This window comes from Diplotaxodon limnothrissa, linkage group LG5 (assembly GCF_057381915.1).
Source record: "Diplotaxodon limnothrissa isolate DT_005_m linkage group LG5, D_limnothrissa_male_GT1.1, whole genome shotgun sequence".
Lineage (NCBI taxonomy): Eukaryota > Metazoa > Chordata > Actinopteri > Cichliformes > Cichlidae > Diplotaxodon > Diplotaxodon limnothrissa.
In genome coordinates this window covers 17,221,975-17,248,725 of record NC_140600.1, presented here as the reverse complement: position 1 = coordinate 17,248,725, position 26,751 = coordinate 17,221,975, and the positions used below count along the sequence as shown (strand labels likewise).

Genomic DNA, 26,751 nt, shown 5'->3' with positions numbered 1-26,751 from the left:
CAAGGATCCAAAGGAGACACCTGGACAGGGACTTGAACCCTGGACCCTCAGATTAAAAGTCTGATGCTCTTCCATCTGAGCTACCCAGGTAACAAGAGTCACGTGTTTGTCCTCTGGGACACATATTGTCTTTCTTTTCTGTAAAAACGTGATCTCTTATCCTCTCATTTTACTGTAGGTACTGGTGAGGATTTGCAGTTAGATATTATTAAATGGTCATTTCAGACAAGAGCCAAGGGAAGGATTTGATTCTAGGGGAAACATCGCTAGGCTGTATTATGACGTGTGATCACCCAACCTAGCAAGCCCTAGGTAAGTCAATGGTATAATGGGTGAGGCCTGGGAGCTTCTGAAGGAGGACCTTCTTCAAATTCCACCTCCACTTGATGGACGTTTGCAAGCTGCACCATCTGTGTTTGTTTTCTCATTTGATGGCAATGATCCACGTAGTTGTAGGCCGTATAATGAAGTCCTACCAACAAACCTACCAAGCCCTAGATGGTGACCAAAATAACTTTGCCGAAACCCAGGATCAAACTAGGGTCCTTTAGATCTTCAGTCTAACGCTCTCCCAGCTGAGCTATTTCGGCACGTTTTGCAAAGGAAAGTGCTGAAAAATTGCATTCTAATGGCCAGTCAGGTCTACAGCTGGCCAAACTGCACTACAGCTGCCATTCTGAGACACTGGATCAATGTGAAGTGAACTTTTAAGCTTTGGATTTAACAGTGAACTGTGATGAACTTTGCTCTCTTAAATGTTGTCCCACCCAAAGTAAGACAGAAAAAAAGTGAAAGTGTAACGTGTCGAGAAACCCAGGGCGGATTTGGTGAGATTGGCATGTCTTAGACACCGGGTTTCGCAAAGGAGCTGAGCTGAGAACCAACTGGCGGTGAGTTGGACCGAGGGGCAGGAAAAGATTCTTTACAGAGCTTGTACGGTGGGATTATCTGAAAGAGGCCTCTGTCCCTGATATCCACAAATCCCATATCGTCATCCCACCTGCAGTCTATGGACTTTGCTAAAGATGACAATGAGGTAACGGAACTATCAAGAACAACTGAGCTTGTTAGGTAAAGCCATGGAAGGGCAAGGATCCAAAGGAGACACCTGGACAGGGACTTGAACCCTGGACCCTCAGATTAAAAGTCTGATGCTCTTCCATCTGAGCTACCCAGGTAACAAGAGTCACGTGTTTGTCCTCTGGGACACATATTGTCTTTCTTTTCTGTAAAAACGTGATCTCTTATCCTCTCATTTTACTGTAGGTACTGGTGAGGATTTGCAGTTAGATATTATTAAATGGTCATTTCAGACAAGAGCCAAGGGAAGGATTTGATTCTAGGGGAAACATCGCTAGGCTGTATTATGACGTGTGATCACCCAACCTAGCAAGCCCTAGGTAAGTCAATGGTATAATGGGTGAGGCCTGGGAGCTTCTGAAGGAGGACCTTCTTCAAATTCCACCTCCACTTGATGGACGTTTGCAAGCTGCACCATCTGTGTTTGTTTTCTCATTTGATGGCAATGATCCACGTAGTTGTAGGCCGTATAATGAAGTCCTACCAACAAACCTACCAAGCCCTAGATGGTGACCAAAATAGCTTTGCCGAAACCCAGGATCGAACTAGGGTCCTTTAGATCTTCAGTCTAACGCTCTCCCAGCTGAGCTATTTCGGCACGTTTTGCAATGGAAAGTGCTCAAAAATTGCATTCTAATCACCAGTCAGGTCTACAGCTGGCCAAACTGCACTACAGCTGCCATTCTGAGACACTGGATCAATGTGAAGTGAACTTTTAAGCTTTGGATTTAACAGTGAACTGTGATGAACTTTGCTCTCTTAAATGTTGTCCCACCCAAAGTAAGACAGAAAAAAAGTGAAAGTGTAGCGTGTCGAGAAACCCAGGGCGGATTTGGTGAGATTGGCATGTCTTAGACACCGGGTTTCGCAAAGGAGCTGAGCTGAGAACCAACTGGCGGTGAGTTGGACCGAGGGGCAGGAAAAGATTCTTTACAGAGCTTGTACGGTGGGATTATCTGAAAGAGGCCTCTGTCCCTGATATCCACAAATCCCATATCGTCATCCCACCTGCAGTCTATGGACTTTGCTAAAGATGACAATGAGGTCACAGAACTATCAAGAACAACTGAGCTTGTTAGGTAAAGCCATGGAAGGGCAAGGATCCAAAGGAGACACCTGGACAGGGACTTGAACCCTGGACCCTCAGATTAAAAGTCTGATGCTCTTCCATCTGAGCTACCCAGGTAACAAGAGTCACGTGTTTGTCCTCTGGGACACATATTGTCTTTCTTTTCTGTAAAAACGTGATCTCTTATCCTCTCATTTTACTGTAGGTACTGGTGAGGATTTGCAGTTAGATATTATTAAATGGTCATTTCAGACAAGAGCCAAGGGAAGGATTTGATTCTAGGGGAAACATCGCTAGGCTGTATTATGACGTGTGATCACCCAACCTACCAAGCCCTAGGTAAGTCAATGGTATAATGGGTGAGGCCTGGGAGCTTCTGAAGGAGGACCTTCTTCAAATTCCACCTCCACTTGATGGACGTTTGCAAGCTGCACCATCTGTGTTTGTTTTCTCATTTGATGGCAATGATCCACGTAGTTGTAGGCCGTATAATGAAGTCCTACCAACAAACCTACCAAGCCCTAGATGGTGACCAAAATAGCTTTGCCGAAACCCAGGATCGAACTAGGGTCCTTTAGATCTTCAGTCTAACGCTCTCCCAGCTGAGCTATTTCGGCACTTTTTGCAATGGAAAGTGCTCAAAAATTGCATTCTAATCACCAGTCAGGTCTACAGCTGGCCAAACTGCACTACAGCTGCCATTCTGAGACACTGGATCAATGTGAAGTGAACTTTTAAGCTTTGGATTTAACAGTGAACTGTGATGAACTTTGCTCTCTTAAATGTTGTCCCACCCAAAGTAAGACAGAAAAAAAGTGAAAGTGTAGCGTGTCGAGAAACCCAGGGCGGATTTGGTGAGATTGGCATGTCTTAGACACCGGGTTTCGCAAAGGAGCTGAGCTGAGAACCAACTGGCGGTGAGTTGGACCGAGGGGCAGGAAAAGATTCTTTACAGAGCTTGTACGGTGGGATTATCTGAAAGAGGCCTCTGTCCCTGATATCCACAAATCCCATATCGTCATCCCACCTGTAGTCTATGGACTTTGCTAAAGATGACAATGAGGTCACAGAACTATCAAGAACAACTGAGCTTGTTAGGTAAAGCCATGGAAGGGTAAGGATCCAAAGGAGACACCTGGACAGGGACTTGAACCCTGGACCCTCAGATTAAAAGTCTGATGCTCTTCCATCTGAGCTACCCAGGTAACAAGAGTCACGTGTTTGTCCTCTGGGACACATATTGTCTTTCTTTTCTGTAAAAACGTGATCTCTTATCCTCTCATTTTACTGTAGGTACTGGTGAGGATTTGCAGTTAGATATTATTAAATGGTCATTTCAGACAAGAGCCAAGGGAAGGATTTGATTCTAGGGGAAACATCGCTGGCTGTATTATGACGTGTGATCACCCAACCTAGCAAGCCCTAGGTAAGTCAATGGTATAATGGGTGAGGCCTGGGAGCTTCTGAAGGAGGACCTTCTTTAAATTCCACCTCCACTTGATGGACGTTTGCAAGCTGCACCATCTGTGTTTGTTTTCTCATTTGATGGCAATGATCCACGTAGTTGTAGGCCATATAATGAAGTCCTACCAACAAACCTACCAAGCCCTAGATGGTGACCAAAATAGCTTTGCCGAAACCCAGGATCGAACTAGGGTCCTTTAGATCTTCAGTCTAACGCTCTCCCAGCTGAGCTATTTCGGCACGTTTTGCAATGGAAAGTGCTCAAAAATTGCATTCTAATCACCAGTCAGGTCTACAGCTGGCCAAACTGCACTACAGCTGCCATTCTGAGACACTGGATCAATGTGAAGTGAACTTTTAAGCTTTGGATTTAACAGTGAACTGTGATGAACTTTGCTCTCTTAAATGTTGTCCCACCCAAAGTAAGACAGAAAAAAAGTGAAAGTGTAGCGTGTCGAGAAACCCAGGGCGGATTTGGTGAGATTGGCATGTCTTAGACACCGGGTTTCGCAAAGGAGCTGAGCTGAGAACCAACTGGCGGTGAGTTGGACCGAGGGGCAGGAAAAGATTCTTTACAGAGCTTGTACGGTGGGATTATCTGAAAGAGGCCTCTGTCCCTGATATCCACAAATCCCATATCGTCATCCCACCTGCAGTCTATGGACTTTGCTAAAGATGACAATGAGGTCACAGAACTATCAAGAACAACTGAGCTTGTTAGGTAAAGCCATGGAAGGGCAAGGATCCAAAGGAGACACCTGGACAGGGACTTGAACCCTGGACCCTCAGATTAAAAGTCTGATGCTCTTCCATCTGAGCTACCCAGGTAACAAGAGTCACGTGTTTGTCCTCTGGGACACATATTGTCTTTCTTTTCTGTAAAAACGTGATCTCTTATCCTCTCATTTTACTGTAGGTACTGGTGAGGATTTGCAGTTAGATATTATTAAATGGTCATTTCAGACAAGAGCCAAGGGAAGGATTTGATTCTAGGGGAAACATCGCTAGGCTGTATTATGACGTGTGATCACCCAACCTACCAAGCCCTAGGTAAGTCAATGGTATAATGGGTGAGGCCTGGGAGCTTCTGAAGGAGGACCTTCTTCAAATTCCACCTCCACTTGATGGACGTTTGCAAGCTGCACCATCTGTGTTTGTTTTCTCATTTGATGGCAATGATCCACGTAGTTGTAGGCCGTATAATGAAGTCCTACCAACAAACCTACCAAGCCCTAGATGGTGACCAAAATAGCTTTGCCGAAACCCAGGATCGAACTAGGGTCCTTTAGATCTTCAGTCTAACGCTCTCCCAGCTGAGCTATTTCGGCACGTTTTGCAATGGAAAGTGCTCAAAAATTGCATTCTAATGACCAGTCAGGTCTACAGCTGGCCAAACTGCACTACAGCTGCCATTCTGAGACACTGGATCAATGTGAAGTGAACTTTTAAGCTTTGGATTTAACAGTGAACTGTGATGAACTTTGCTCTCTTAAATGTTGTCCCACCCAAAGTAAGACAGAAAAAAAGTGAAAGTGTAACGTGTCGAGAAACCCAGGGCGGATTTGGTGAGATTGGCATGTCTTAGACACCGGGTTTCGCAAAGGAGCTGAGCTGAGAACCAACTGGCGGTGAGTTGGACCGAGGGGCAGGAAAAGATTCTTTACAGAGCTTGTACGGTGGGATTATCTGAAAGAGGCCTCTGTCCCTGATATCCACAAATCCCATATCGTCATCCCACCTGCAGTCTATGGACTTTGCTAAAGATGACAATGAGGTCACAGAACTATCAAGAACAACTGAGCTTGTTAGGTAAAGCCATGGAAGGGCAAGGATCCAAAGGAGACACCTGGACAGGGACTTGAACCCTGGACCCTCAGATTAAAAGTCTGATGCTCTTCCATCTGAGCTACCCAGGTAACAAGAGTCACGTGTTTGTCCTCTGGGACACATATTGTCTTTCTTTTCTGTAAAAACGTGATCTCTTATCCTCTCATTTTACTGTAGGTACTGGTGAGGATTTGCAGTTAGATATTATTAAATGGTCATTTCAGACAAGAGCCAAGGGAAGGATTTGATTCTAGGGGAAACATCGCTAGGCTGTATTATGACGTGTGATCACCCAACCTACCAAGCCCTAGGTAAGTCAATGGTATAATGGGTGAGGCCTGGGAGCTTCTGAAGGAGGACCTTCTTCAAATTCCACCTCCACTTGATGGACGTTTGCAAGCTGCACCATCTGTGTTTGTTTTCTCATTTGATGGCAATGATCCACGTAGTTGTAGGCCGTATAATGAAGTCCTACCAACAAACCTACCAAGCCCTAGATGGTGACCAAAATAGCTTTGCCGAAACCCAGGATCGAACTAGGGTCCTTTAGATCTTCAGTCTAACGCTCTCCCAGCTGAGCTATTTCGGCACGTTTTGCAATGGAAAGTGCTCAAAAATTGCATTCTAATGACCAGTCAGGTCTACAGCTGGCCAAACTGCACTACAGCTGCCATTCTGAGACACTGGATCAATGTGAAGTGAACTTTTAAGCTTTGGATTTAACAGTGAACTGTGATGAACTTTGCTCTCTTAAATGTTGTCCCACCCAAAGTAAGACAGAAAAAAAGTGAAAGTGTAGCGTGTCGAGAAACCCAGGGCGGATTTGGTGAGATTGGCATGTCTTAGACACCGGGTTTCGCAAAGGAGCTGAGCTGAGAACCAACTGGCGGTGAGTTGGACCGAGGGGCAGGAAAAGATTCTTTACAGAGCTTGTACGGTGGGATTATCTGAAAGAGGCCTCTGTCCCTGATATCCACAAATCCCATATCGTCATCCCACCTGCAGTCTATGGACTTTGCTAAAGATGACAATGAGGTCACAGAACTATCAAGAACAACTGAGCTTGTTAGGTAAAGCCATGGAAGGGCAAGGATCCAAAGGAGACACCTGGACAGGGACTTGAACCCTGGACCCTCAGATTAAAAGTCTGATGCTCTTCCATCTGAGCTACCCAGGTAACAAGAGTCACGTGTTTGTCCTCTGGGACACATATTGTCTTTCTTTTCTGTAAAAACGTGATCTCTTATCCTCTCATTTTACTGTAGGTACTGGTGAGGATTTGCAGTTAGATATTATTAAATGGTCATTTCAGACAAGAGCCAAGGGAAGGATTTGATTCTAGGGGAAACATCGCTAGGCTGTATTATGACGTGTGATCACCCAACCTACCAAGCCCTAGGTAAGTCAATGGTATAATGGGTGAGGCCTGGGAGCTTCTGAAGGAGGACCTTCTTCAAATTCCACCTCCACTTGATGGACGTTTGCAAGCTGCACCATCTGTGTTTGTTTTCTCATTTGATGGCAATGATCCACGTAGTTGTAGGCCGTATAATGAAGTCCTACCAACAAACCTACCAAGCCCTAGATGGTGACCAAAATAGCTTTGCCGAAACCCAGGATCGAACTAGGGTCCTTTAGATCTTCAGTCTAACGCTCTCCCAGCTGAGCTATTTCGGCACTTTTTGCAATGGAAAGTGCTCAAAAATTGCATTCTAATGACCAGTCAGGTCTACAGCTGGCCAAACTGCACTACAGCTGCCATTCTGAGACACTGGATCAATGTGAAGTGAACTTTTAAGCTTTGGATTTAACAGTGAACTGTGATGAACTTTGCTCTCTTAAATGTTGTCCCACCCAAAGTAAGACAGAAAAAAAGTGAAAGTGTAGCGTGTCGAGAAACCCAGGGCGGATTTGGTGAGATTGGCATGTCTTAGACACCGGGTTTCGCAAAGGAGCTGAGCTGAGAACCAACTGGCGGTGAGTTGGACCGAGGGGCAGGAAAAGATTCTTTACAGAGCTTGTACGGTGGGATTATCTGAAAGAGGCCTCTGTCCCTGATATCCACAAATCCCATATCGTCATCCCACCTGCAGTCTATGGACTTTGCTAAAGATGACAATGAGGTCACAGAACTATCAAGAACAACTGAGCTTGTTAGGTAAAGCCATGGAAGGGTAAGGATCCAAAGGAGACACCTGGACAGGGACTTGAACCCTGGACCCTCAGATTAAAAGTCTGATGCTCTTCCATCTGAGCTACCCAGGTAACAAGAGTCACGTGTTTGTCCTCTGGGACACATATTGTCTTTCTTTTCTGTAAAAACGTGATCTCTTATCCTCTCATTTTACTGTAGGTACTGGTGAGGATTTGCAGTTAGATATTATTAAATGGTCATTTCAGACAAGAGCCAAGGGAAGGATTTGATTCTAGGGGAAACATCGCTAGGCTGTATTATGACGTGTGATCACCCAACCTAGCAAGCCCTAGGTAAGTCAATGGTATAATGGGTGAGGCCTGGGAGCTTCTGAAGGAGGACCTTCTTCAAATTCCACCTCCACTTGATGGACGTTTGCAAGCTGCACCATCTGTGTTTGTTTTCTCATTTGATGGCAATGATCCACGTAGTTGTAGGCCGTATAATGAAGTCCTACCAACAAACCTACCAAGCCCTAGATGGTGACCAAAATAGCTTTGCCGAAACCCAGGATCGAACTAGGGTCCTTTAGATCTTCAGTCTAACGCTCTCCCAGCTGAGCTATTTCGGCACGTTTTGCAATGGAAAGTGCTCAAAAATTGCATTCTAATGACCAGTCAGGTCTACAGCTGGCCAAACTGCACTACAGCTGCCATTCTGAGACACTGGATCAATGTGAAGTGAACTTTTAAGCTTTGGATTTAACAGTGAACTGTGATGAACTTTGCTCTCTTAAATGTTGTCCCACCCAAAGTAAGACAGAAAAAAAGTGAAAGTGTAACGTGTCGAGAAACCCAGGGCGGATTTGGTGAGATTGGCATGTCTTAGACACCGGGTTTCGCAAAGGAGCTGAGCTGAGAACCAACTGGCGGTGAGTTGGACCGAGGGGCAGGAAAAGATTCTTTACAGAGCTTGTACGGTGGGATTATCTGAAAGAGGCCTCTGTCCCTGATATCCACAAATCCCATATCGTCATCCCACCTGCAGTCTATGGACTTTGCTAAAGATGACAATGAGGTCACAGAACTATCAAGAACAACTGAGCTTGTTAGGTAAAGCCATGGAAGGGCAAGGATCCAAAGGAGACACCTGGACAGGGACTTGAACCCTGGACCCTCAGATTAAAAGTCTGATGCTCTTCCATCTGAGCTACCCAGGCAACAAGAGTCACGTGTTTGTCCTCTGGGACACATATTGTCTTTCTTTTCTGTAAAAACGTGATCTCTTATCCTCTCATTTTACTGTAGGTACTGGTGAGGATTTGCAGTTAGATATTATTAAATGGTCATTTCAGACAAGAGCCAAGGGAAGGATTTGATTCTAGGGGAAACATCGCTAGGCTGTATTATGACGTGTGATCACCCAACCTACCAAGCCCTAGGTAAGTCAATGGTATAATGGGTGAGGCCTGGGAGCTTCTGAAGGAGGACCTTCTTCAAATTCCACCTCCACTTGATGGACGTTTGCAAGCTGCACCATCTGTGTTTGTTTTCTCATTTGATGGCAATGATCCACGTAGTTGTAGGCCGTATAATGAAGTCCTACCAACAAACCTACCAAGCCCTAGATGGTGACCAAAATAGCTTTGCCGAAACCCAGGATCGAACTAGGGTCCTTTAGATCTTCAGTCTAACGCTCTCCCAGCTGAGCTATTTCGGCACGTTTTGCAATGGAAAGTGCTCAAAAATTGCATTCTAATGACCAGTCAGGTCTACAGCTGGCCAAACTGCACTACAGCTGCCATTCTGAGACACTGGATCAATGTGAAGTGAACTTTTAAGCTTTGGATTTAACAGTGAACTGTGATGAACTTTGCTCTCTTAAATGTTGTCCCACCCAAAGTAAGACAGAAAAAAAGTGAAAGTGTAACGTGTCGAGAAACCCAGGGCGGATTTGGTGAGATTGGCATGTCTTAGACACCGGGTTTCGCAAAGGAGCTGAGCTGAGAACCAACTGGCGGTGAGTTGGACCGAGGGGCAGGAAAAGATTCTTTACAGAGCTTGTACGGTGGGATTATCTGAAAGAGGCCTCTGTCCCTGATATCCACAAATCCCATATCGTCATCCCACCTGCAGTCTATGGACTTTGCTAAAGATGACAATGAGGTCACAGAACTATCAAGAACAACTGAGCTTGTTAGGTAAAGCCATGGAAGGGCAAGGATCCAAAGGAGACACCTGGACAGGGACTTGAACCCTGGACCCTCAGATTAAAAGTCTGATGCTCTTCCATCTGAGCTACCCAGGTAACAAGAGTCACGTGTTTGTCCTCTGGGACACATATTGTCTTTCTTTTCTGTAAAAACGTGATCTCTTATCCTCTCATTTTACTGTAGGTACTGGTGAGGATTTGCAGTTAGATATTATTAAATGGTCATTTCAGACAAGAGCCAAGGGAAGGATTTGATTCTAGGGGAAACATCGCTAGGCTGTATTATGACGTGTGATCACCCAACCTACCAAGCCCTAGGTAAGTCAATGGTATAATGGGTGAGGCCTGGGAGCTTCTGAAGGAGGACCTTCTTCAAATTCCACCTCCACTTGATGGACGTTTGCAAGCTGCACCATCTGTGTTTGTTTTCTCATTTGATGGCAATGATCCACGTAGTTGTAGGCCGTATAATGAAGTCCTACCAACAAACCTACCAAGCCCTAGATGGTGACCAAAATAGCTTTGCCGAAACCCAGGATCGAACTAGGGTCCTTTAGATCTTCAGTCTAACGCTCTCCCAGCTGAGCTATTTCGGCACGTTTTGCAATGGAAAGTGCTCAAAAATTGCATTCTAATGACCAGTCAGGTCTACAGCTGGCCAAACTGCACTACAGCTGCCATTCTGAGACACTGGATCAATGTGAAGTGAACTTTTAAGCTTTGGATTTAACAGTGAACTGTGATGAACTTTGCTCTCTTAAATGTTGTCCCACCCAAAGTAAGACAGAAAAAAAGTGAAAGTGTAACGTGTCGAGAAACCCAGGGCGGATTTGGTGAGATTGGCATGTCTTAGACACCGGGTTTCGCAAAGGAGCTGAGCTGAGAACCAACTGGCGGTGAGTTGGACCGAGGGGCAGGAAAAGATTCTTTACAGAGCTTGTACGGTGGGATTATCTGAAAGAGGCCTCTGTCCCTGATATCCACAAATCCCATATCGTCATCCCACCTGCAGTCTATGGACTTTGCTAAAGATGACAATGAGGTCACAGAACTATCAAGAACAACTGAGCTTGTTAGGTAAAGCCATGGAAGGGCAAGGATCCAAAGGAGACACCTGGACAGGGACTTGAACCCTGGACCCTCAGATTAAAAGTCTGATGCTCTTCCATCTGAGCTACCCAGGTAACAAGAGTCACGTGTTTGTCCTCTGGGACACATATTGTCTTTCTTTTCTGTAAAAACGTGATCTCTTATCCTCTCATTTTACTGTAGGTACTGGTGAGGATTTGCAGTTAGATATTATTAAATGGTCATTTCAGACAAGAGCCAAGGGAAGGATTTGATTCTAGGGGAAACATCGCTAGGCTGTATTATGACGTGTGATCACCCAACCTACCAAGCCCTAGGTAAGTCAATGGTATAATGGGTGAGGCCTGGGAGCTTCTGAAGGAGGACCTTCTTCAAATTCCACCTCCACTTGATGGACGTTTGCAAGCTGCACCATCTGTGTTTGTTTTCTCATTTGATGGCAATGATCCACGTAGTTGTAGGCCGTATAATGAAGTCCTACCAACAAACCTACCAAGCCCTAGATGGTGACCAAAATAGCTTTGCCGAAACCCAGGATCGAACTAGGGTCCTTTAGATCTTCAGTCTAACGCTCTCCCAGCTGAGCTATTTCGGCACGTTTTGCAATGGAAAGTGCTCAAAAATTGCATTCTAATGACCAGTCAGGTCTACAGCTGGCCAAACTGCACTACAGCTGCCATTCTGAGACACTGGATCAATGTGAAGTGAACTTTTAAGCTTTGGATTTAACAGTGAACTGTGATGAACTTTGCTCTCTTAAATGTTGTCCCACCCAAAGTAAGACAGAAAAAAAGTGAAAGTGTAACGTGTCGAGAAACCCAGGGCGGATTTGGTGAGATTGGCATGTCTTAGACACCGGGTTTCGCAAAGGAGCTGAGCTGAGAACCAACTGGCGGTGAGTTGGACCGAGGGGCAGGAAAAGATTCTTTACAGAGCTTGTACGGTGGGATTATCTGAAAGAGGCCTCTGTCCCTGATATCCACAAATCCCATATCGTCATCCCACCTGCAGTCTATGGACTTTGCTAAAGATGACAATGAGGTCACAGAACTATCAAGAACAACTGAGCTTGTTAGGTAAAGCCATGGAAGGGCAAGGATCCAAAGGAGACACCTGGACAGGGACTTGAACCCTGGACCCTCAGATTAAAAGTCTGATGCTCTTCCATCTGAGCTACCCAGGTAACAAGAGTCACGTGTTTGTCCTCTGGGACACATATTGTCTTTCTTTTCTGTAAAAACGTGATCTCTTATCCTCTCATTTTACTGTAGGTACTGGTGAGGATTTGCAGTTAGATATTATTAAATGGTCATTTCAGACAAGAGCCAAGGGAAGGATTTGATTCTAGGGGAAACATCGCTAGGCTGTATTATGACGTGTGATCACCCAACCTACCAAGCCCTAGGTAAGTCAATGGTATAATGGGTGAGGCCTGGGAGCTTCTGAAGGAGGACCTTCTTCAAATTCCACCTCCACTTGATGGACGTTTGCAAGCTGCACCATCTGTGTTTGTTTTCTCATTTGATGGCAATGATCCACGTAGTTGTAGGCCGTATAATGAAGTCCTACCAACAAACCTACCAAGCCCTAGATGGTGACCAAAATAGCTTTGCCGAAACCCAGGATCGAACTAGGGTCCTTTAGATCTTCAGTCTAACGCTCTCCCAGCTGAGCTATTTCGGCACGTTTTGCAATGGAAAGTGCTCAAAAATTGCATTCTAATGACCAGTCAGGTCTACAGCTGGCCAAACTGCACTACAGCTGCCATTCTGAGACACTGGATCAATGTGAAGTGAACTTTTAAGCTTTGGATTTAACAGTGAACTGTGATGAACTTTGCTCTCTTAAATGTTGTCCCACCCAAAGTAAGACAGAAAAAAAGTGAAAGTGTAGCGTGTCGAGAAACCCAGGGCGGATTTGGTGAGATTGGCATGTCTTAGACACCGGGTTTCGCAAAGGAGCTGAGCTGAGAACCAACTGGCGGTGAGTTGGACCGAGGGGCAGGAAAAGATTCTTTACAGAGCTTGTACGGTGGGATTATCTGAAAGAGGCCTCTGTCCCTGATATCCACAAATCCCATATCGTCATCCCACCTGCAGTCTATGGACTTTGCTAAAGATGACAATGAGGTCACAGAACTATCAAGAACAACTGAGCTTGTTAGGTAAAGCCATGGAAGGGTAAGGATCCAAAGGAGACACCTGGACAGGGACTTGAACCCTGGACCCTCAGATTAAAAGTCTGATGCTCTTCCATCTGAGCTACCCAGGTAACAAGAGTCACGTGTTTGTCCTCTGGGACACATATTGTCTTTCTTTTCTGTAAAAACGTGATCTCTTATCCTCTCATTTTACTGTAGGTACTGGTGAGGATTTGCAGTTAGATATTATTAAATGGTCATTTCAGACAAGAGCCAAGGGAAGGATTTGATTCTAGGGGAAACATCGCTAGGCTGTATTATGACGTGTGATCACCCAACCTAGCAAGCCCTAGGTAAGTCAATGGTATAATGGGTGAGGCCTGGGAGCTTCTGAAGGAGGACCTTCTTCAAATTCCACCTCCACTTGATGGACGTTTGCAAGCTGCACCATCTGTGTTTGTTTTCTCATTTGATGGCAATGATCCACGTAGTTGTAGGCCGTATAATGAAGTCCTACCAACAAACCTACCAAGCCCTAGATGGTGACCAAAATAGCTTTGCCGAAACCCAGGATCGAACTAGGGTCCTTTAGATCTTCAGTCTAACGCTCTCCCAGCTGAGCTATTTCGGCACGTTTTGCAATGGAAAGTGCTCAAAAATTGCATTCTAATGACCAGTCAGGTCTACAGCTGGCCAAACTGCACTACAGCTGCCATTCTGAGACACTGGATCAATGTGAAGTGAACTTTTAAGCTTTGGATTTAACAGTGAACTGTGATGAACTTTGCTCTCTTAAATGTTGTCCCACCCAAAGTAAGACAGAAAAAAAGTGAAAGTGTAACGTGTCGAGAAACCCAGGGCGGATTTGGTGAGATTGGCATGTCTTAGACACCGGGTTTCGCAAAGGAGCTGAGCTGAGAACCAACTGGCGGTGAGTTGGACCGAGGGGCAGGAAAAGATTCTTTACAGAGCTTGTACGGTGGGATTATCTGAAAGAGGCCTCTGTCCCTGATATCCACAAATCCCATATCGTCATCCCACCTGCAGTCTATGGACTTTGCTAAAGATGACAATGAGGTCACAGAACTATCAAGAACAACTGAGCTTGTTAGGTAAAGCCATGGAAGGGCAAGGATCCAAAGGAGACACCTGGACAGGGACTTGAACCCTGGACCCTCAGATTAAAAGTCTGATGCTCTTCCATCTGAGCTACCCAGGTAACAAGAGTCACGTGTTTGTCCTCTGGGACACATATTGTCTTTCTTTTCTGTAAAAACGTGATCTCTTATCCTCTCATTTTACTGTAGGTACTGGTGAGGATTTGCAGTTAGATATTATTAAATGGTCATTTCAGACAAGAGCCAAGGGAAGGATTTGATTCTAGGGGAAACATCGCTAGGCTGTATTATGACGTGTGATCACCCAACCTACCAAGCCCTAGGTAAGTCAATGGTATAATGGGTGAGGCCTGGGAGCTTCTGAAGGAGGACCTTCTTCAAATTCCACCTCCACTTGATGGACGTTTGCAAGCTGCACCATCTGTGTTTGTTTTCTCATTTGATGGCAATGATCCACGTAGTTGTAGGCCGTATAATGAAGTCCTACCAACAAACCTACCAAGCCCTAGATGGTGACCAAAATAGCTTTGCCGAAACCCAGGATCGAACTAGGGTCCTTTAGATCTTCAGTCTAACGCTCTCCCAGCTGAGCTATTTCGGCACGTTTTGCAATGGAAAGTGCTCAAAAATTGCATTCTAATGACCAGTCAGGTCTACAGCTGGCCAAACTGCACTACAGCTGCCATTCTGAGACACTGGATCAATGTGAAGTGAACTTTTAAGCTTTGGATTTAACAGTGAACTGTGATGAACTTTGCTCTCTTAAATGTTGTCCCACCCAAAGTAAGACAGAAAAAAAGTGAAAGTGTAGCGTGTCGAGAAACCCAGGGCGGATTTGGTGAGATTGGCATGTCTTAGACACCGGGTTTCGCAAAGGAGCTGAGCTGAGAACCAACTGGCGGTGAGTTGGACCGAGGGGCAGGAAAAGATTCTTTACAGAGCTTGTACGGTGGGATTATCTGAAAGAGGCCTCTGTCCCTGATATCCACAAATCCCATATCGTCATCCCACCTGCAGTCTATGGACTTTGCTAAAGATGACAATGAGGTCACAGAACTATCAAGAACAACTGAGCTTGTTAGGTAAAGCCATGGAAGGGCAAGGATCCAAAGGAGACACCTGGACAGGGACTTGAACCCTGGACCCTCAGATTAAAAGTCTGATGCTCTTCCATCTGAGCTACCCAGGTAACAAGAGTCACGTGTTTGTCCTCTGGGACACATATTGTCTTTCTTTTCTGTAAAAACGTGATCTCTTATCCTCTCATTTTACTGTAGGTACTGGTGAGGATTTGCAGTTAGATATTATTAAATGGTCATTTCAGACAAGAGCCAAGGGAAGGATTTGATTCTAGGGGAAACATCGCTAGGCTGTATTATGACGTGTGATCACCCAACCTAGCAAGCCCTAGGTAAGTCAATGGTATAATGGGTGAGGCCTGGGAGCTTCTGAAGGAGGACCTTCTTCAAATTCCACCTCCACTTGATGGACGTTTGCAAGCTGCACCATCTGTGTTTGTTTTCTCATTTGATGGCAATGATCCACGTAGTTGTAGGCCGTATAATGAAGTCCTACCAACAAACCTACCAAGCCCTAGATGGTGACCAAAATAGCTTTGCCGAAACCCAGGATCGAACTAGGGTCCTTTAGATCTTCAGTCTAACGCTCTCCCAGCTGAGCTATTTCGGCACTTTTTGCAATGGAAAGTGCTCAAAAATTGCATTCTAATCACCAGTCAGGTCTACAGCTGGCCAAACTGCACTACAGCTGCCATTCTGAGACACTGGATCAATGTGAAGTGAACTTTTAAGCTTTGGATTTAACAGTGAACTGTGATGAACTTTGCTCTCTTAAATGTTGTCCCACCCAAAGTAAGACAGAAAAAAAGTGAAAGTGTAGCGTGTCGAGAAACCCAGGGCGGATTTGGTGAGATTGGCATGTCTTAGACACCGGGTTTCGCAAAGGAGCTGAGCTGAGAACCAACTGGCGGTGAGTTGGACCGAGGGGCAGGAAAAGATTCTTTACAGAGCTTGTACGGTGGGATTATCTGAAAGAGGCCTCTGTCCCTGATATCCACAAATCCCATATCGTCATCCCACCTGCAGTCTATGGACTTTGCTAAAGATGACAATGAGGTCACAGAACTATCAAGAACAACTGAGCTTGTTAGGTAAAGCCATGGAAGGGTAAGGATCCAAAGGAGACACCTGGACAGGGACTTGAACCCTGGACCCTCAGATTAAAAGTCTGATGCTCTTCCATCTGAGCTACCCAGGTAACAAGAGTCACGTGTTTGTCCTCTGGGACACATATTGTCTTTCTTTTCTGTAAAAACGTGATCTCTTATCCTCTCATTTTACTGTAGGTACTGGTGAGGATTTGCAGTTAGATATTATTAAATGGTCATTTCAGACAAGAGCCAAGGGAAGGATTTGATTCTAGGGGAAACATCGCTAGGCTGTATTATGACGTGTGATCACCCAACCTAGCAAGCCCTAGGTAAGTCAATGGTATAATGGGTGAGGCCTGGGAGCTTCTGAAGGAGGACCTTCTTCAAATTCCACCTCCACTTGATGGACGTTTGCAAGCTGCACCATCTGTGTTTGTTTTCTCATTTGATGGCAATGATCCACGTAGTTGTAGGCCGTATAATGAAGTCCTACCAACAAACCTACCAAGCCCTAGATGGTGACCAAAATAGCTTTGCCGAAACCCAGGATCGAACTAGGGTCCTTTAGATCTTCAGTCTAACGCTCTCCCAGCTGAGCTATTTCGGCACGTTTTGCAATGGAAAGTGCTCAAAAATTGCATTCTAATGACCAGTCAGGTCTACAGCTGGCCAAACTGCACTACAGCTGCCATTCTGAGACACTGGATCAATGTGAAGTGAACTTTTAAGCTTTGGATTTAACAGTGAACTGTGATGAACTTTGCTCTCTTAAATGTTGTCCCACCCAAAGTAAGACAGAAAAAAAGTGAAAGTGTAACGTGTCGAGAAACCCAGGGCGGATTTGGTGAGATTGGCATGTCTTAGACACCGGGTTTCGCAAAGGAGCTGAGCTGAGAACCAACTGGCGGTGAGTTGGACCGAGGGGCAGGAAAAGATTCTTTACAGAGCTTGTACGGTGGGATTATCTGAAAGAGGCCTCTGTCCCTGATATCCACAAATCCCATATCGTCATCCCACCTGCAGTCTATGGACTTTGCTAAAGATGACAATGAGGTCACAGAACTATCAAGAACAACTGAGCTTGTTAGGTAAAGCCATGGAAGGGCAAGGATCCAAAGGAGACACCTGGACAGGGACTTGAACCCTGGACCCTCAGATTAAAAGTCTGATGCTCTTCCATCTGAGCTACCCAGGCAACAAGAGTCACGTGTTTGTCCTCTGGGACACATATTGTCTTTCTTTTCTGTAAAAACGTGATCTCTTATCCTCTCATTTTACTGTAGGTACTGGTGAGGATTTGCAGTTAGATATTATTAAATGGTCATTTCAGACAAGAGCCAAGGGAAGGATTTGATTCTAGGGGAAACATCGCTAGGCTGTATTATGACGTGTGATCACCCAACCTACCAAGCCCTAGGTAAGTCAATGGTATAATGGGTGAGGCCTGGGAGCTTCTGAAGGAGGACCTTCTTCAAATTCCACCTCCACTTGATGGACGTTTGCAAGCTGCACCATCTGTGTTTGTTTTCTCATTTGATGGCAATGATCCACGTAGTTGTAGGCCGTATAATGAAGTCCTACCAACAAACCTACCAAGCCCTAGATGGTGACCAAAATAGCTTTGCCGAAACCCAGGATCGAACTAGGGTCCTTTAGATCTTCAGTCTAACGCTCTCCCAGCTGAGCTATTTCGGCACGTTTTGCAATGGAAAGTGCTGAAAAATTGCATTCTAATGACCAGTCAGGTCTACAGCTGGCCAAACTGCACTACAGCTGCCATTCTGAGACACTGGATCAATGTGAAGTGAACTTTTAAGCTTTGGATTTAACAGTGAACTGTGATGAACTTTGCTCTCTTAAATGTTGTCCCACCCAAAGTAAGACAGAAAAAAAGTGAAAGTGTAACGTGTCGAGAAACCCAGGGCGGATTTGGTGAGATTGGCATGTCTTAGACACCGGGTTTCGCAAAGGAGCTGAGCTGAGAACCAACTGGCGGTGAGTTGGACCGAGGGGCAGGAAAAGATTCTTTACAGAGCTTGTACGGTGGGATTATCTGAAAGAGGCCTCTGTCCCTGATATCCACAAATCCCATATCGTCATCCCACCTGCAGTCTATGGACTTTGCTAAAGATGACAATGAGGTCACAGAACTATCAAGAACAACTGAGCTTGTTAGGTAAAGCCATGGAAGGGCAAGGATCCAAAGGAGACACCTGGACAGGGACTTGAACCCTGGACCCTCAGATTAAAAGTCTGATGCTCTTCCATCTGAGCTACCCAGGTAACAAGAGTCACGTGTTTGTCCTCTGGGACACATATTGTCTTTCTTTTCTGTAAAAACGTGATCTCTTATCCTCTCATTTTACTGTAGGTACTGGTGAGGATTTGCAGTTAGATATTATTAAATGGTCATTTCAGACAAGAGCCAAGGGAAGGATTTGATTCTAGGGGAAACATCGCTAGGCTGTATTATGACGTGTGATCACCCAACCTACCAAGCCCTAGGTAAGTCAATGGTATAATGGGTGAGGCCTGGGAGCTTCTGAAGGAGGACCTTCTTCAAATTCCACCTCCACTTGATGGACGTTTGCAAGCTGCACCATCTGTGTTTGTTTTCTCATTTGATGGCAATGATCCACGTAGTTGTAGGCCGTATAATGAAGTCCTACCAACAAACCTACCAAGCCCTAGATGGTGACCAAAATAGCTTTGCCGAAACCCAGGATCGAACTAGGGTCCTTTAGATCTTCAGTCTAACGCTCTCCCAGCTGAGCTATTTCGGCACGTTTTGCAATGGAAAGTGCTCAAAAATTGCATTCTAATGACCAGTCAGGTCTACAGCTGGCCAAACTGCACTACAGCTGCCATTCTGAGACACTGGATCAATGTGAAGTGAACTTTTAAGCTTTGGATTTAACAGTGAACTGTGATGAACTTTGCTCTCTTAAATGTTGTCCCACCCAAAGTAAGACAGAAAAAAAGTGAAAGTGTAGCGTGTCGAGAAACCCAGGGCGGATTTGGTGAGATTGGCATGTCTTAGACACCGGGTTTCGCAAAGGAGCTGAGCTGAGAACCAACTGGCGGTGAGTTGGACCGAGGGGCAGGAAAAGATTCTTTACAGAGCTTGTACGGTGGGATTATCTGAAAGAGGCCTCTGTCCCTGATATCCACAAATCCCATATCGTCATCCCACCTGCAGTCTATGGACTTTGCTAAAGATGACAATGAGGTCACAGAACTATCAAGAACAACTGAGCTTGTTAGGTAAAGCCATGGAAGGGCAAGGATCCAAAGGAGACACCTGGACAGGGACTTGAACCCTGGACCCTCAGATTAAAAGTCTGATGCTCTTCCATCTGAGCTACCCAGGTAACAAGAGTCACGTGTTTGTCCTCTGGGACACATATTGTCTTTCTTTTCTGTAAAAACGTGATCTCTTATCCTCTCATTTTACTGTAGGTACTGGTGAGGATTTGCAGTTAGATATTATTAAATGGTCATTTCAGACAAGAGCCAAGGGAAGGATTTGATTCTAGGGGAAACATCGCTAGGCTGTATTATGACGTGTGATCACCCAACCTAGCAAGCCCTAGGTAAGTCAATGGTATAATGGGTGAGGCCTGGGAGCTTCTGAAGGAGGACCTTCTTCAAATTCCACCTCCACTTGATGGACGTTTGCAAGCTGCACCATCTGTGTTTGTTTTCTCATTTGATGGCAATGATCCACGTAGTTGTAGGCCGTATAATGAAGTCCTACCAACAAACCTACCAAGCCCTAGATGGTGACCAAAATAGCTTTGCCGAAACCCAGGATCGAACTAGGGTCCTTTAGATCTTCAGTCTAACGCTCTCCCAGCTGAGCTATTTCGGCACTTTTTGCAATGGAAAGTGCTCAAAAATTGCATTCTAATCACCAGTCAGGTCTACAGCTGGCCAAACTGCACTACAGCTGCCATTCTGAGACACTGGATCAATGTGAAGTGAACTTTTAAGCTTTGGATTTAACAGTGAACTGTGATGAACTTTGCTCTCTTAAATGTTGTCCCACCCAAAGTAAGACAGAAAAAAAGTGAAAGTGTAGCGTGTCGAGAAACCCAGGGCGGATTTGGTGAGATTGGCATGTCTTAGACACCGGGTTTCGCAAAGGAGCTGAGCTGAGAACCAACTGGCGGTGAGTTGGACCGAGGGGCAGGAAAAGATTCTTTACAGAGCTTGTACGGTGGGATTATCTGAAAGAGGCCTCTGTCCCTGATATCCACAAATCCCATATCGTCATCCCACCTGCAGTCTATGGACTTTGCTAAAGATGACAATGAGGTCACAGAACTATCAAGAACAACTGAGCTTGTTAGGTAAAGCCATGGAAGGGTAAGGATCCAAAGGAGACACCTGGACAGGGACTTGAACCCTGGACCCTCAGATTAAAAGTCTGATGCTCTTCCATCTGAGCTACCCAGGTAACAAGAGTCACGTGTTTGTCCTCTGGGACACATATTGTCTTTCTTTTCTGTAAAAACGTGATCTCTTATCCTCTCATTTTACTGTAGGTACTGGTGAGGATTTGCAGTTAGATATTATTAAATGGTCATTTCAGACAAGAGCCAAGGGAAGGATTTGATTCTAGGGGAAACATCGCTAGGCTGTATTATGACGTGTGATCACCCAACCTAGCAAGCCCTAGGTAAGTCAATGGTATAATGGGTGAGGCCTGGGAGCTTCTGAAGGAGGACCTTCTTCAAATTCCACCTCCACTTGATGGACGTTTGCAAGCTGCACCATCTGTGTTTGTTTTCTCATTTGATGGCAATGATCCACGTAGTTGTAGGCCGTATAATGAAGTCCTACCAACAAACCTACCAAGCCCTAGATGGTGACCAAAATAGCTTTGCCGAAACCCAGGATCGAACTAGGGTCCTTTAGATCTTCAGTCTAACGCTCTCCCAGCTGAGCTATTTCGGCACGTTTTGCAATGGAAAGTGCTCAAAAATTGCATTCTAATGACCAGTCAGGTCTACAGCTGGCCAAACTGCACTACAGCTGCCATTCTGAGACACTGGATCAATGTGAAGTGAACTTTTAAGCTTTGGATTTAACAGTGAACTGTGATGAACTTTGCTCTCTTAAATGTTGTCCCACCCAAAGTAAGACAGAAAAAAAGTGAAAGTGTAACGTGTCGAGAAACCCAGGGCGGATTTGGTGAGATTGGCATGTCTTAGACACCGGGTTTCGCAAAGGAGCTGAGCTGAGAACCAACTGGCGGTGAGTTGGACCGAGGGGCAGGAAAAGATTCTTTACAGAGCTTGTACGGTGGGATTATCTGAAAGAGGCCTCTGTCCCTGATATCCACAAATCCCATATCGTCATCCCACCTGCAGTCTATGGACTTTGCTAAAGATGACAATGAGGTCACAGAACTATCAAGAACAACTGAGCTTGTTAGGTAAAGCCATGGAAGGGCAAGGATCCAAAGGAGACACCTGGACAGGGACTTGAACCCTGGACCCTCAGATTAAAAGTCTGATGCTCTTCCATCTGAGCTACCCAGGCAACAAGAGTCACGTGTTTGTCCTCTGGGACACATATTGTCTTTCTTTTCTGTAAAAACGTGATCTCTTATCCTCTCATTTTACTGTAGGTACTGGTGAGGATTTGCAGTTAGATATTATTAAATGGTCATTTCAGACAAGAGCCAAGGGAAGGATTTGATTCTAGGGGAAACATCGCTAGGCTGTATTATGACGTGTGATCACCCAACCTACCAAGCCCTAGGTAAGTCAATGGTATAATGGGTGAGGCCTGGGAGCTTCTGAAGGAGGACCTTCTTCAAATTCCACCTCCACTTGATGGACGTTTGCAAGCTGCACCATCTGTGTTTGTTTTCTCATTTGATGGCAATGATCCACGTAGTTGTAGGCCGTATAATGAAGTCCTACCAACAAACCTACCAAGCCCTAGATGGTGACCAAAATAGCTTTGCCGAAACCCAGGATCGAACTAGGGTCCTTTAGATCTTCAGTCTAACGCTCTCCCAGCTGAGCTATTTCGGCACGTTTTGCAATGGAAAGTGCTCAAAAATTGCATTCTAATGACCAGTCAGGTCTACAGCTGGCCAAACTGCACTACAGCTGCCATTCTGAGACACTGGATCAATGTGAAGTGAACTTTTAAGCTTTGGATTTAACAGTGAACTGTGATGAACTTTGCTCTCTTAAATGTTGTCCCACCCAAAGTAAGACAGAAAAAAAGTGAAAGTGTAACGTGTCGAGAAACCCAGGGCGGATTTGGTGAGATTGGCATGTCTTAGACACCGGGTTTCGCAAAGGAGCTGAGCTGAGAACCAACTGGCGGTGAGTTGGACCGAGGGGCAGGAAAAGATTCTTTACAGAGCTTGTACGGTGGGATTATCTGAAAGAGGCCTCTGTCCCTGATATCCACAAATCCCATATCGTCATCCCACCTGCAGTCTATGGACTTTGCTAAAGATGACAATGAGGTCACAGAACTATCAAGAACAACTGAGCTTGTTAGGTAAAGCCATGGAAGGGCAAGGATCCAAAGGAGACACCTGGACAGGGACTTGAACCCTGGACCCTCAGATTAAAAGTCTGATGCTCTTCCATCTGAGCTACCCAGGTAACAAGAGTCACGTGTTTGTCCTCTGGGACACATATTGTCTTTCTTTTCTGTAAAAACGTGATCTCTTATCCTCTCATTTTACTGTAGGTACTGGTGAGGATTTGCAGTTAGATATTATTAAATGGTCATTTCAGACAAGAGCCAAGGGAAGGATTTGATTCTAGGGGAAACATCGCTAGGCTGTATTATGACGTGTGATCACCCAACCTACCAAGCCCTAGGTAAGTCAATGGTATAATGGGTGAGGCCTGGGAGCTTCTGAAGGAGGACCTTCTTCAAATTCCACCTCCACTTGATGGACGTTTGCAAGCTGCACCATCTGTGTTTGTTTTCTCATTTGATGGCAATGATCCACGTAGTTGTAGGCCGTATAATGAAGTCCTACCAACAAACCTACCAAGCCCTAGATGGTGACCAAAATAGCTTTGCCGAAACCCAGGATCGAACTAGGGTCCTTTAGATCTTCAGTCTAACGCTCTCCCAGCTGAGCTATTTCGGCACGTTTTGCAATGGAAAGTGCTCAAAAATTGCATTCTAATGACCAGTCAGGTCTACAGCTGGCCAAACTGCACTACAGCTGCCATTCTGAGACACTGGATCAATGTGAAGTGAACTTTTAAGCTTTGGATTTAACAGTGAACTGTGATGAACTTTGCTCTCTTAAATGTTGTCCCACCCAAAGTAAGACAGAAAAAAAGTGAAAGTGTAACGTGTCGAGAAACCCAGGGCGGATTTGGTGAGATTGGCATGTCTTAGACACCGGGTTTCGCAAAGGAGCTGAGCTGAGAACCAACTGGCGGTGAGTTGGACCGAGGGGCAGGAAAAGATTCTTTACAGAGCTTGTACGGTGGGATTATCTGAAAGAGGCCTCTGTCCCTGATATCCACAAATCCCATATCGTCATCCCACCTGCAGTCTATGGACTTTGCTAAAGATGACAATGAGGTCACAGAACTATCAAGAACAACTGAGCTTGTTAGGTAAAGCCATGGAAGGGCAAGGATCCAAAGGAGACACCTGGACAGGGACTTGAACCCTGGACCCTCAGATTAAAAGTCTGATGCTCTTCCATCTGAGCTACCCAGGTAACAAGAGTCACGTGTTTGTCCTCTGGGACACATATTGTCTTTCTTTTCTGTAAAAACGTGATCTCTTATCCTCTCATTTTACTGTAGGTACTGGTGAGGATTTGCAGTTAGATATTATTAAATGGTCATTTCAGACAAGAGCCAAGGGAAGGATTTGATTCTAGGGGAAACATCGCTAGGCTGTATTATGACGTGTGATCACCCAACCTAGCAAGCCCTAGGTAAGTCAATGGTATAATGGGTGAGGCCTGGGAGCTTCTGAAGGAGGACCTTCTTCAAATTCCACCTCCACTTGATGGACGTTTGCAAGCTGCACCATCTGTGTTTGTTTTCTCATTTGATGGCAATGATCCACGTAGTTGTAGGCCGTATAATGAAGTCCTACCAACAAACCTACCAAGCCCTAGATGGTGACTAAAATAGCTTTGCCGAAACCCAGGATCGAACTAGGGTCCTTTAGATCTTCAGTCTAACGCTCTCCCAGCTGAGCTATTTCGGCACGTTTTGCAATGGAAAGTGCTCAAAAATTGCATTCTAATGACCAGTCAGGTCTACAGCTGGCCAAACTGCACTACAGCTGCCATTCTGAGACACTGGATCAATGTGAAGTGAACTTTTAAGCTTTGGATTTAACAGTGAACTGTGATGAACTTTGCTCTCTTAAATGTTGTCCCACCCAAAGTAAGACAGAAAAAAAGTGAAAGTGTAACGTGTCGAGAAACCCAGGGCGGATTTGGTGAGATTGGCATGTCTTAGACACCGGGTTTCGCAAAGGAGCTGAGCTGAGAACCAACTGGCGGTGAGTTGGACCGAGGGGCAGGAAAAGATTCTTTACAGAGCTTGTACGGTGGGATTATCTGAAAGAGGCCTCTGTCCCTGATATCCACAAATCCCATATCGTCATCCCACCTGCAGTCTATGGACTTTGCTAAAGATGACAATGAGGTCACAGAACTATCAAGAACAACTGAGCTTGTTAGGTAAAGCCATGGAAGGGCAAGGATCCAAAGGAGACACCTGGACAGGGACTTGAACCCTGGACCCTCAGATTAAAAGTCTGATGCTCTTCCATCTGAGCTACCCAGGTAACAAGAGTCACGTGTTTGTCCTCTGGGACACATATTGTCTTTCTTTTCTGTAAAAACGTGATCTCTTATCCTCTCATTTTACTGTAGGTACTGGTGAGGATTTGCAGTTAGATATTATTAAATGGTCATTTCAGACAAGAGCCAAGGGAAGGATTTGATTCTAGGGGAAACATCGCTAGGCTGTATTATGACGTGTGATCACCCAACCTAGCAAGCCCTAGGTAAGTCAATGGTATAATGGGTGAGGCCTGGGAGCTTCTGAAGGAGGACCTTCTTCAAATTCCACCTCCACTTGATGGACGTTTGCAAGCTGCACCATCTGTGTTTGTTTTCTCATTTGATGGCAATGATCCACGTAGTTGTAGGCCGTATAATGAAGTCCTACCAACAAACCTACCAAGCCCTAGATGGTGACCAAAATAGCTTTGCCGAAACCCAGGATCGAACTAGGGTCCTTTAGATCTTCAGTCTAACGCTCTCCCAGCTGAGCTATTTCGGCACGTTTTGCAATGGAAAGTGCTCAAAAATTGCATTCTAATGACCAGTCAGGTCTACAGCTGGCCAAACTGCACTACAGCTGCCATTCTGAGACACTGGATCAATGTGAAGTGAACTTTTAAGCTTTGGATTTAACAGTGAACTGTGATGAACTTTGCTCTCTTAAATGTTGTCCCACCCAAAGTAAGACAGAAAAAAAGTGAAAGTGTAACGTGTCGAGAAACCCAGGGCGGATTTGGTGAGATTGGCATGTCTTAGACACCGGGTTTCGCAAAGGAGCTGAGCTGAGAACCAACTGGCGGTGAGTTGGACCGAGGGGCAGGAAAAGATTCTTTACAGAGCTTGTACGGTGGGATTATCTGAAAGAGGCCTCTGTCCCTGATATCCACAAATCCCATATCGTCATCCCACCTGCAGTCTATGGACTTTGCTAAAGATGACAATGAGGTCACAGAACTATCAAGAACAACTGAGCTTGTTAGGTAAAGCCATGGAAGGGCAAGGATCCAAAGGAGACACCTGGACAGGGACTTGAACCCTGGACCCTCAGATTAAAAGTCTGATGCTCTTCCATCTGAGCTACCCAGGCAACAAGAGTCACGTGTTTGTCCTCTGGGACACATATTGTCTTTCTTTTCTGTAAAAACGTGATCTCTTATCCTCTCATTTTACTGTAGGTACTGGTGAGGATTTGCAGTTAGATATTATTAAATGGTCATTTCAGACAAGAGCCAAGGGAAGGATTTGATTCTAGGGGAAACATCGCTAGGCTGTATTATGACGTGTGATCACCCAACCTACCAAGCCCTAGGTAAGTCAATGGTATAATGGGTGAGGCCTGGGAGCTTCTGAAGGAGGACCTTCTTCAAATTCCACCTCCACTTGATGGACGTTTGCAAGCTGCACCATCTGTGTTTGTTTTCTCATTTGATGGCAATGATCCACGTAGTTGTAGGCCGTATAATGAAGTCCTACCAACAAACCTACCAAGCCCTAGATGGTGACCAAAATAGCTTTGCCGAAACCCAGGATCGAACTAGGGTCCTTTAGATCTTCAGTCTAACGCTCTCCCAGCTGAGCTATTTCGGCACGTTTTGCAATGGAAAGTGCTCAAAAATTGCATTCTAATGACCAGTCAG

The 26,751-nt window shown here is 45.3% G+C and overlaps 50 non-coding genes across 50 annotated transcripts; all 50 read right to left on the bottom strand.

Moving 5' to 3' along the window:
* Nucleotides 1–17: 17 nt before the first annotated feature.
* On the bottom strand, nucleotides 18–90 carry trnak-uuu (transfer RNA lysine (anticodon UUU)). The gene has a single exon. It is a non-coding gene; the product is annotated as a tRNA-Lys (tRNA).
* Nucleotides 91–517: 427 nt separating this feature from the next.
* Nucleotides 518–590, bottom strand: trnaf-gaa (transfer RNA phenylalanine (anticodon GAA)). The gene has a single exon. It is a non-coding gene; the product is annotated as a tRNA-Phe (tRNA).
* Nucleotides 591–1,105: 515 nt separating this feature from the next.
* On the bottom strand, nucleotides 1,106–1,178 carry trnak-uuu (transfer RNA lysine (anticodon UUU)). The gene has a single exon. It is a non-coding gene; the product is annotated as a tRNA-Lys (tRNA).
* A 427-nt stretch (nucleotides 1,179–1,605) lies between these two features.
* On the bottom strand, nucleotides 1,606–1,678 carry trnaf-gaa (transfer RNA phenylalanine (anticodon GAA)). Its single transcript has one exon. It is a non-coding gene; the product is annotated as a tRNA-Phe (tRNA).
* A 515-nt stretch (nucleotides 1,679–2,193) lies between these two features.
* On the bottom strand, nucleotides 2,194–2,266 carry trnak-uuu (transfer RNA lysine (anticodon UUU)). Its single transcript has one exon. It is a non-coding gene; the product is annotated as a tRNA-Lys (tRNA).
* A 427-nt stretch (nucleotides 2,267–2,693) lies between these two features.
* Nucleotides 2,694–2,766, bottom strand: trnaf-gaa (transfer RNA phenylalanine (anticodon GAA)). The gene has a single exon. It is a non-coding gene; the product is annotated as a tRNA-Phe (tRNA).
* A 515-nt stretch (nucleotides 2,767–3,281) lies between these two features.
* On the bottom strand, nucleotides 3,282–3,354 carry trnak-uuu (transfer RNA lysine (anticodon UUU)). Its single transcript has one exon. It is a non-coding gene; the product is annotated as a tRNA-Lys (tRNA).
* Nucleotides 3,355–3,780: 426 nt separating this feature from the next.
* Nucleotides 3,781–3,853, bottom strand: trnaf-gaa (transfer RNA phenylalanine (anticodon GAA)). The gene has a single exon. It is a non-coding gene; the product is annotated as a tRNA-Phe (tRNA).
* A 515-nt stretch (nucleotides 3,854–4,368) lies between these two features.
* Nucleotides 4,369–4,441, bottom strand: trnak-uuu (transfer RNA lysine (anticodon UUU)). Its single transcript has one exon. It is a non-coding gene; the product is annotated as a tRNA-Lys (tRNA).
* A 427-nt stretch (nucleotides 4,442–4,868) lies between these two features.
* On the bottom strand, nucleotides 4,869–4,941 carry trnaf-gaa (transfer RNA phenylalanine (anticodon GAA)). Its single transcript has one exon. It is a non-coding gene; the product is annotated as a tRNA-Phe (tRNA).
* A 515-nt stretch (nucleotides 4,942–5,456) lies between these two features.
* trnak-uuu (transfer RNA lysine (anticodon UUU)) lies at nucleotides 5,457–5,529 on the bottom strand. The gene has a single exon. It is a non-coding gene; the product is annotated as a tRNA-Lys (tRNA).
* A 427-nt stretch (nucleotides 5,530–5,956) lies between these two features.
* On the bottom strand, nucleotides 5,957–6,029 carry trnaf-gaa (transfer RNA phenylalanine (anticodon GAA)). Its single transcript has one exon. It is a non-coding gene; the product is annotated as a tRNA-Phe (tRNA).
* A 515-nt stretch (nucleotides 6,030–6,544) lies between these two features.
* Nucleotides 6,545–6,617, bottom strand: trnak-uuu (transfer RNA lysine (anticodon UUU)). Its single transcript has one exon. It is a non-coding gene; the product is annotated as a tRNA-Lys (tRNA).
* A 427-nt stretch (nucleotides 6,618–7,044) lies between these two features.
* On the bottom strand, nucleotides 7,045–7,117 carry trnaf-gaa (transfer RNA phenylalanine (anticodon GAA)). Its single transcript has one exon. It is a non-coding gene; the product is annotated as a tRNA-Phe (tRNA).
* Nucleotides 7,118–7,632: 515 nt separating this feature from the next.
* Nucleotides 7,633–7,705, bottom strand: trnak-uuu (transfer RNA lysine (anticodon UUU)). The gene has a single exon. It is a non-coding gene; the product is annotated as a tRNA-Lys (tRNA).
* A 427-nt stretch (nucleotides 7,706–8,132) lies between these two features.
* On the bottom strand, nucleotides 8,133–8,205 carry trnaf-gaa (transfer RNA phenylalanine (anticodon GAA)). The gene has a single exon. It is a non-coding gene; the product is annotated as a tRNA-Phe (tRNA).
* Nucleotides 8,206–8,720: 515 nt separating this feature from the next.
* trnak-uuu (transfer RNA lysine (anticodon UUU)) lies at nucleotides 8,721–8,793 on the bottom strand. Its single transcript has one exon. It is a non-coding gene; the product is annotated as a tRNA-Lys (tRNA).
* A 427-nt stretch (nucleotides 8,794–9,220) lies between these two features.
* On the bottom strand, nucleotides 9,221–9,293 carry trnaf-gaa (transfer RNA phenylalanine (anticodon GAA)). The gene has a single exon. It is a non-coding gene; the product is annotated as a tRNA-Phe (tRNA).
* Nucleotides 9,294–9,808: 515 nt separating this feature from the next.
* Nucleotides 9,809–9,881, bottom strand: trnak-uuu (transfer RNA lysine (anticodon UUU)). Its single transcript has one exon. It is a non-coding gene; the product is annotated as a tRNA-Lys (tRNA).
* Nucleotides 9,882–10,308: 427 nt separating this feature from the next.
* Nucleotides 10,309–10,381, bottom strand: trnaf-gaa (transfer RNA phenylalanine (anticodon GAA)). The gene has a single exon. It is a non-coding gene; the product is annotated as a tRNA-Phe (tRNA).
* Nucleotides 10,382–10,896: 515 nt separating this feature from the next.
* On the bottom strand, nucleotides 10,897–10,969 carry trnak-uuu (transfer RNA lysine (anticodon UUU)). Its single transcript has one exon. It is a non-coding gene; the product is annotated as a tRNA-Lys (tRNA).
* Nucleotides 10,970–11,396: 427 nt separating this feature from the next.
* trnaf-gaa (transfer RNA phenylalanine (anticodon GAA)) lies at nucleotides 11,397–11,469 on the bottom strand. The gene has a single exon. It is a non-coding gene; the product is annotated as a tRNA-Phe (tRNA).
* A 515-nt stretch (nucleotides 11,470–11,984) lies between these two features.
* On the bottom strand, nucleotides 11,985–12,057 carry trnak-uuu (transfer RNA lysine (anticodon UUU)). The gene has a single exon. It is a non-coding gene; the product is annotated as a tRNA-Lys (tRNA).
* A 427-nt stretch (nucleotides 12,058–12,484) lies between these two features.
* Nucleotides 12,485–12,557, bottom strand: trnaf-gaa (transfer RNA phenylalanine (anticodon GAA)). Its single transcript has one exon. It is a non-coding gene; the product is annotated as a tRNA-Phe (tRNA).
* A 515-nt stretch (nucleotides 12,558–13,072) lies between these two features.
* Nucleotides 13,073–13,145, bottom strand: trnak-uuu (transfer RNA lysine (anticodon UUU)). The gene has a single exon. It is a non-coding gene; the product is annotated as a tRNA-Lys (tRNA).
* Nucleotides 13,146–13,572: 427 nt separating this feature from the next.
* Nucleotides 13,573–13,645, bottom strand: trnaf-gaa (transfer RNA phenylalanine (anticodon GAA)). Its single transcript has one exon. It is a non-coding gene; the product is annotated as a tRNA-Phe (tRNA).
* Nucleotides 13,646–14,160: 515 nt separating this feature from the next.
* Nucleotides 14,161–14,233, bottom strand: trnak-uuu (transfer RNA lysine (anticodon UUU)). The gene has a single exon. It is a non-coding gene; the product is annotated as a tRNA-Lys (tRNA).
* Nucleotides 14,234–14,660: 427 nt separating this feature from the next.
* trnaf-gaa (transfer RNA phenylalanine (anticodon GAA)) lies at nucleotides 14,661–14,733 on the bottom strand. Its single transcript has one exon. It is a non-coding gene; the product is annotated as a tRNA-Phe (tRNA).
* Nucleotides 14,734–15,248: 515 nt separating this feature from the next.
* trnak-uuu (transfer RNA lysine (anticodon UUU)) lies at nucleotides 15,249–15,321 on the bottom strand. The gene has a single exon. It is a non-coding gene; the product is annotated as a tRNA-Lys (tRNA).
* A 427-nt stretch (nucleotides 15,322–15,748) lies between these two features.
* trnaf-gaa (transfer RNA phenylalanine (anticodon GAA)) lies at nucleotides 15,749–15,821 on the bottom strand. Its single transcript has one exon. It is a non-coding gene; the product is annotated as a tRNA-Phe (tRNA).
* Nucleotides 15,822–16,336: 515 nt separating this feature from the next.
* trnak-uuu (transfer RNA lysine (anticodon UUU)) lies at nucleotides 16,337–16,409 on the bottom strand. Its single transcript has one exon. It is a non-coding gene; the product is annotated as a tRNA-Lys (tRNA).
* A 427-nt stretch (nucleotides 16,410–16,836) lies between these two features.
* On the bottom strand, nucleotides 16,837–16,909 carry trnaf-gaa (transfer RNA phenylalanine (anticodon GAA)). Its single transcript has one exon. It is a non-coding gene; the product is annotated as a tRNA-Phe (tRNA).
* A 515-nt stretch (nucleotides 16,910–17,424) lies between these two features.
* On the bottom strand, nucleotides 17,425–17,497 carry trnak-uuu (transfer RNA lysine (anticodon UUU)). The gene has a single exon. It is a non-coding gene; the product is annotated as a tRNA-Lys (tRNA).
* A 427-nt stretch (nucleotides 17,498–17,924) lies between these two features.
* On the bottom strand, nucleotides 17,925–17,997 carry trnaf-gaa (transfer RNA phenylalanine (anticodon GAA)). The gene has a single exon. It is a non-coding gene; the product is annotated as a tRNA-Phe (tRNA).
* A 515-nt stretch (nucleotides 17,998–18,512) lies between these two features.
* Nucleotides 18,513–18,585, bottom strand: trnak-uuu (transfer RNA lysine (anticodon UUU)). The gene has a single exon. It is a non-coding gene; the product is annotated as a tRNA-Lys (tRNA).
* Nucleotides 18,586–19,012: 427 nt separating this feature from the next.
* trnaf-gaa (transfer RNA phenylalanine (anticodon GAA)) lies at nucleotides 19,013–19,085 on the bottom strand. Its single transcript has one exon. It is a non-coding gene; the product is annotated as a tRNA-Phe (tRNA).
* A 515-nt stretch (nucleotides 19,086–19,600) lies between these two features.
* On the bottom strand, nucleotides 19,601–19,673 carry trnak-uuu (transfer RNA lysine (anticodon UUU)). Its single transcript has one exon. It is a non-coding gene; the product is annotated as a tRNA-Lys (tRNA).
* Nucleotides 19,674–20,100: 427 nt separating this feature from the next.
* trnaf-gaa (transfer RNA phenylalanine (anticodon GAA)) lies at nucleotides 20,101–20,173 on the bottom strand. Its single transcript has one exon. It is a non-coding gene; the product is annotated as a tRNA-Phe (tRNA).
* Nucleotides 20,174–20,688: 515 nt separating this feature from the next.
* On the bottom strand, nucleotides 20,689–20,761 carry trnak-uuu (transfer RNA lysine (anticodon UUU)). Its single transcript has one exon. It is a non-coding gene; the product is annotated as a tRNA-Lys (tRNA).
* Nucleotides 20,762–21,188: 427 nt separating this feature from the next.
* Nucleotides 21,189–21,261, bottom strand: trnaf-gaa (transfer RNA phenylalanine (anticodon GAA)). Its single transcript has one exon. It is a non-coding gene; the product is annotated as a tRNA-Phe (tRNA).
* Nucleotides 21,262–21,776: 515 nt separating this feature from the next.
* On the bottom strand, nucleotides 21,777–21,849 carry trnak-uuu (transfer RNA lysine (anticodon UUU)). The gene has a single exon. It is a non-coding gene; the product is annotated as a tRNA-Lys (tRNA).
* Nucleotides 21,850–22,276: 427 nt separating this feature from the next.
* Nucleotides 22,277–22,349, bottom strand: trnaf-gaa (transfer RNA phenylalanine (anticodon GAA)). Its single transcript has one exon. It is a non-coding gene; the product is annotated as a tRNA-Phe (tRNA).
* Nucleotides 22,350–22,864: 515 nt separating this feature from the next.
* trnak-uuu (transfer RNA lysine (anticodon UUU)) lies at nucleotides 22,865–22,937 on the bottom strand. Its single transcript has one exon. It is a non-coding gene; the product is annotated as a tRNA-Lys (tRNA).
* Nucleotides 22,938–23,364: 427 nt separating this feature from the next.
* trnaf-gaa (transfer RNA phenylalanine (anticodon GAA)) lies at nucleotides 23,365–23,437 on the bottom strand. Its single transcript has one exon. It is a non-coding gene; the product is annotated as a tRNA-Phe (tRNA).
* A 515-nt stretch (nucleotides 23,438–23,952) lies between these two features.
* Nucleotides 23,953–24,025, bottom strand: trnak-uuu (transfer RNA lysine (anticodon UUU)). Its single transcript has one exon. It is a non-coding gene; the product is annotated as a tRNA-Lys (tRNA).
* Nucleotides 24,026–24,452: 427 nt separating this feature from the next.
* Nucleotides 24,453–24,525, bottom strand: trnaf-gaa (transfer RNA phenylalanine (anticodon GAA)). Its single transcript has one exon. It is a non-coding gene; the product is annotated as a tRNA-Phe (tRNA).
* A 515-nt stretch (nucleotides 24,526–25,040) lies between these two features.
* trnak-uuu (transfer RNA lysine (anticodon UUU)) lies at nucleotides 25,041–25,113 on the bottom strand. The gene has a single exon. It is a non-coding gene; the product is annotated as a tRNA-Lys (tRNA).
* Nucleotides 25,114–25,540: 427 nt separating this feature from the next.
* trnaf-gaa (transfer RNA phenylalanine (anticodon GAA)) lies at nucleotides 25,541–25,613 on the bottom strand. The gene has a single exon. It is a non-coding gene; the product is annotated as a tRNA-Phe (tRNA).
* A 515-nt stretch (nucleotides 25,614–26,128) lies between these two features.
* On the bottom strand, nucleotides 26,129–26,201 carry trnak-uuu (transfer RNA lysine (anticodon UUU)). Its single transcript has one exon. It is a non-coding gene; the product is annotated as a tRNA-Lys (tRNA).
* A 427-nt stretch (nucleotides 26,202–26,628) lies between these two features.
* Nucleotides 26,629–26,701, bottom strand: trnaf-gaa (transfer RNA phenylalanine (anticodon GAA)). Its single transcript has one exon. It is a non-coding gene; the product is annotated as a tRNA-Phe (tRNA).
* Nucleotides 26,702–26,751: the final 50 nt, after the last annotated feature.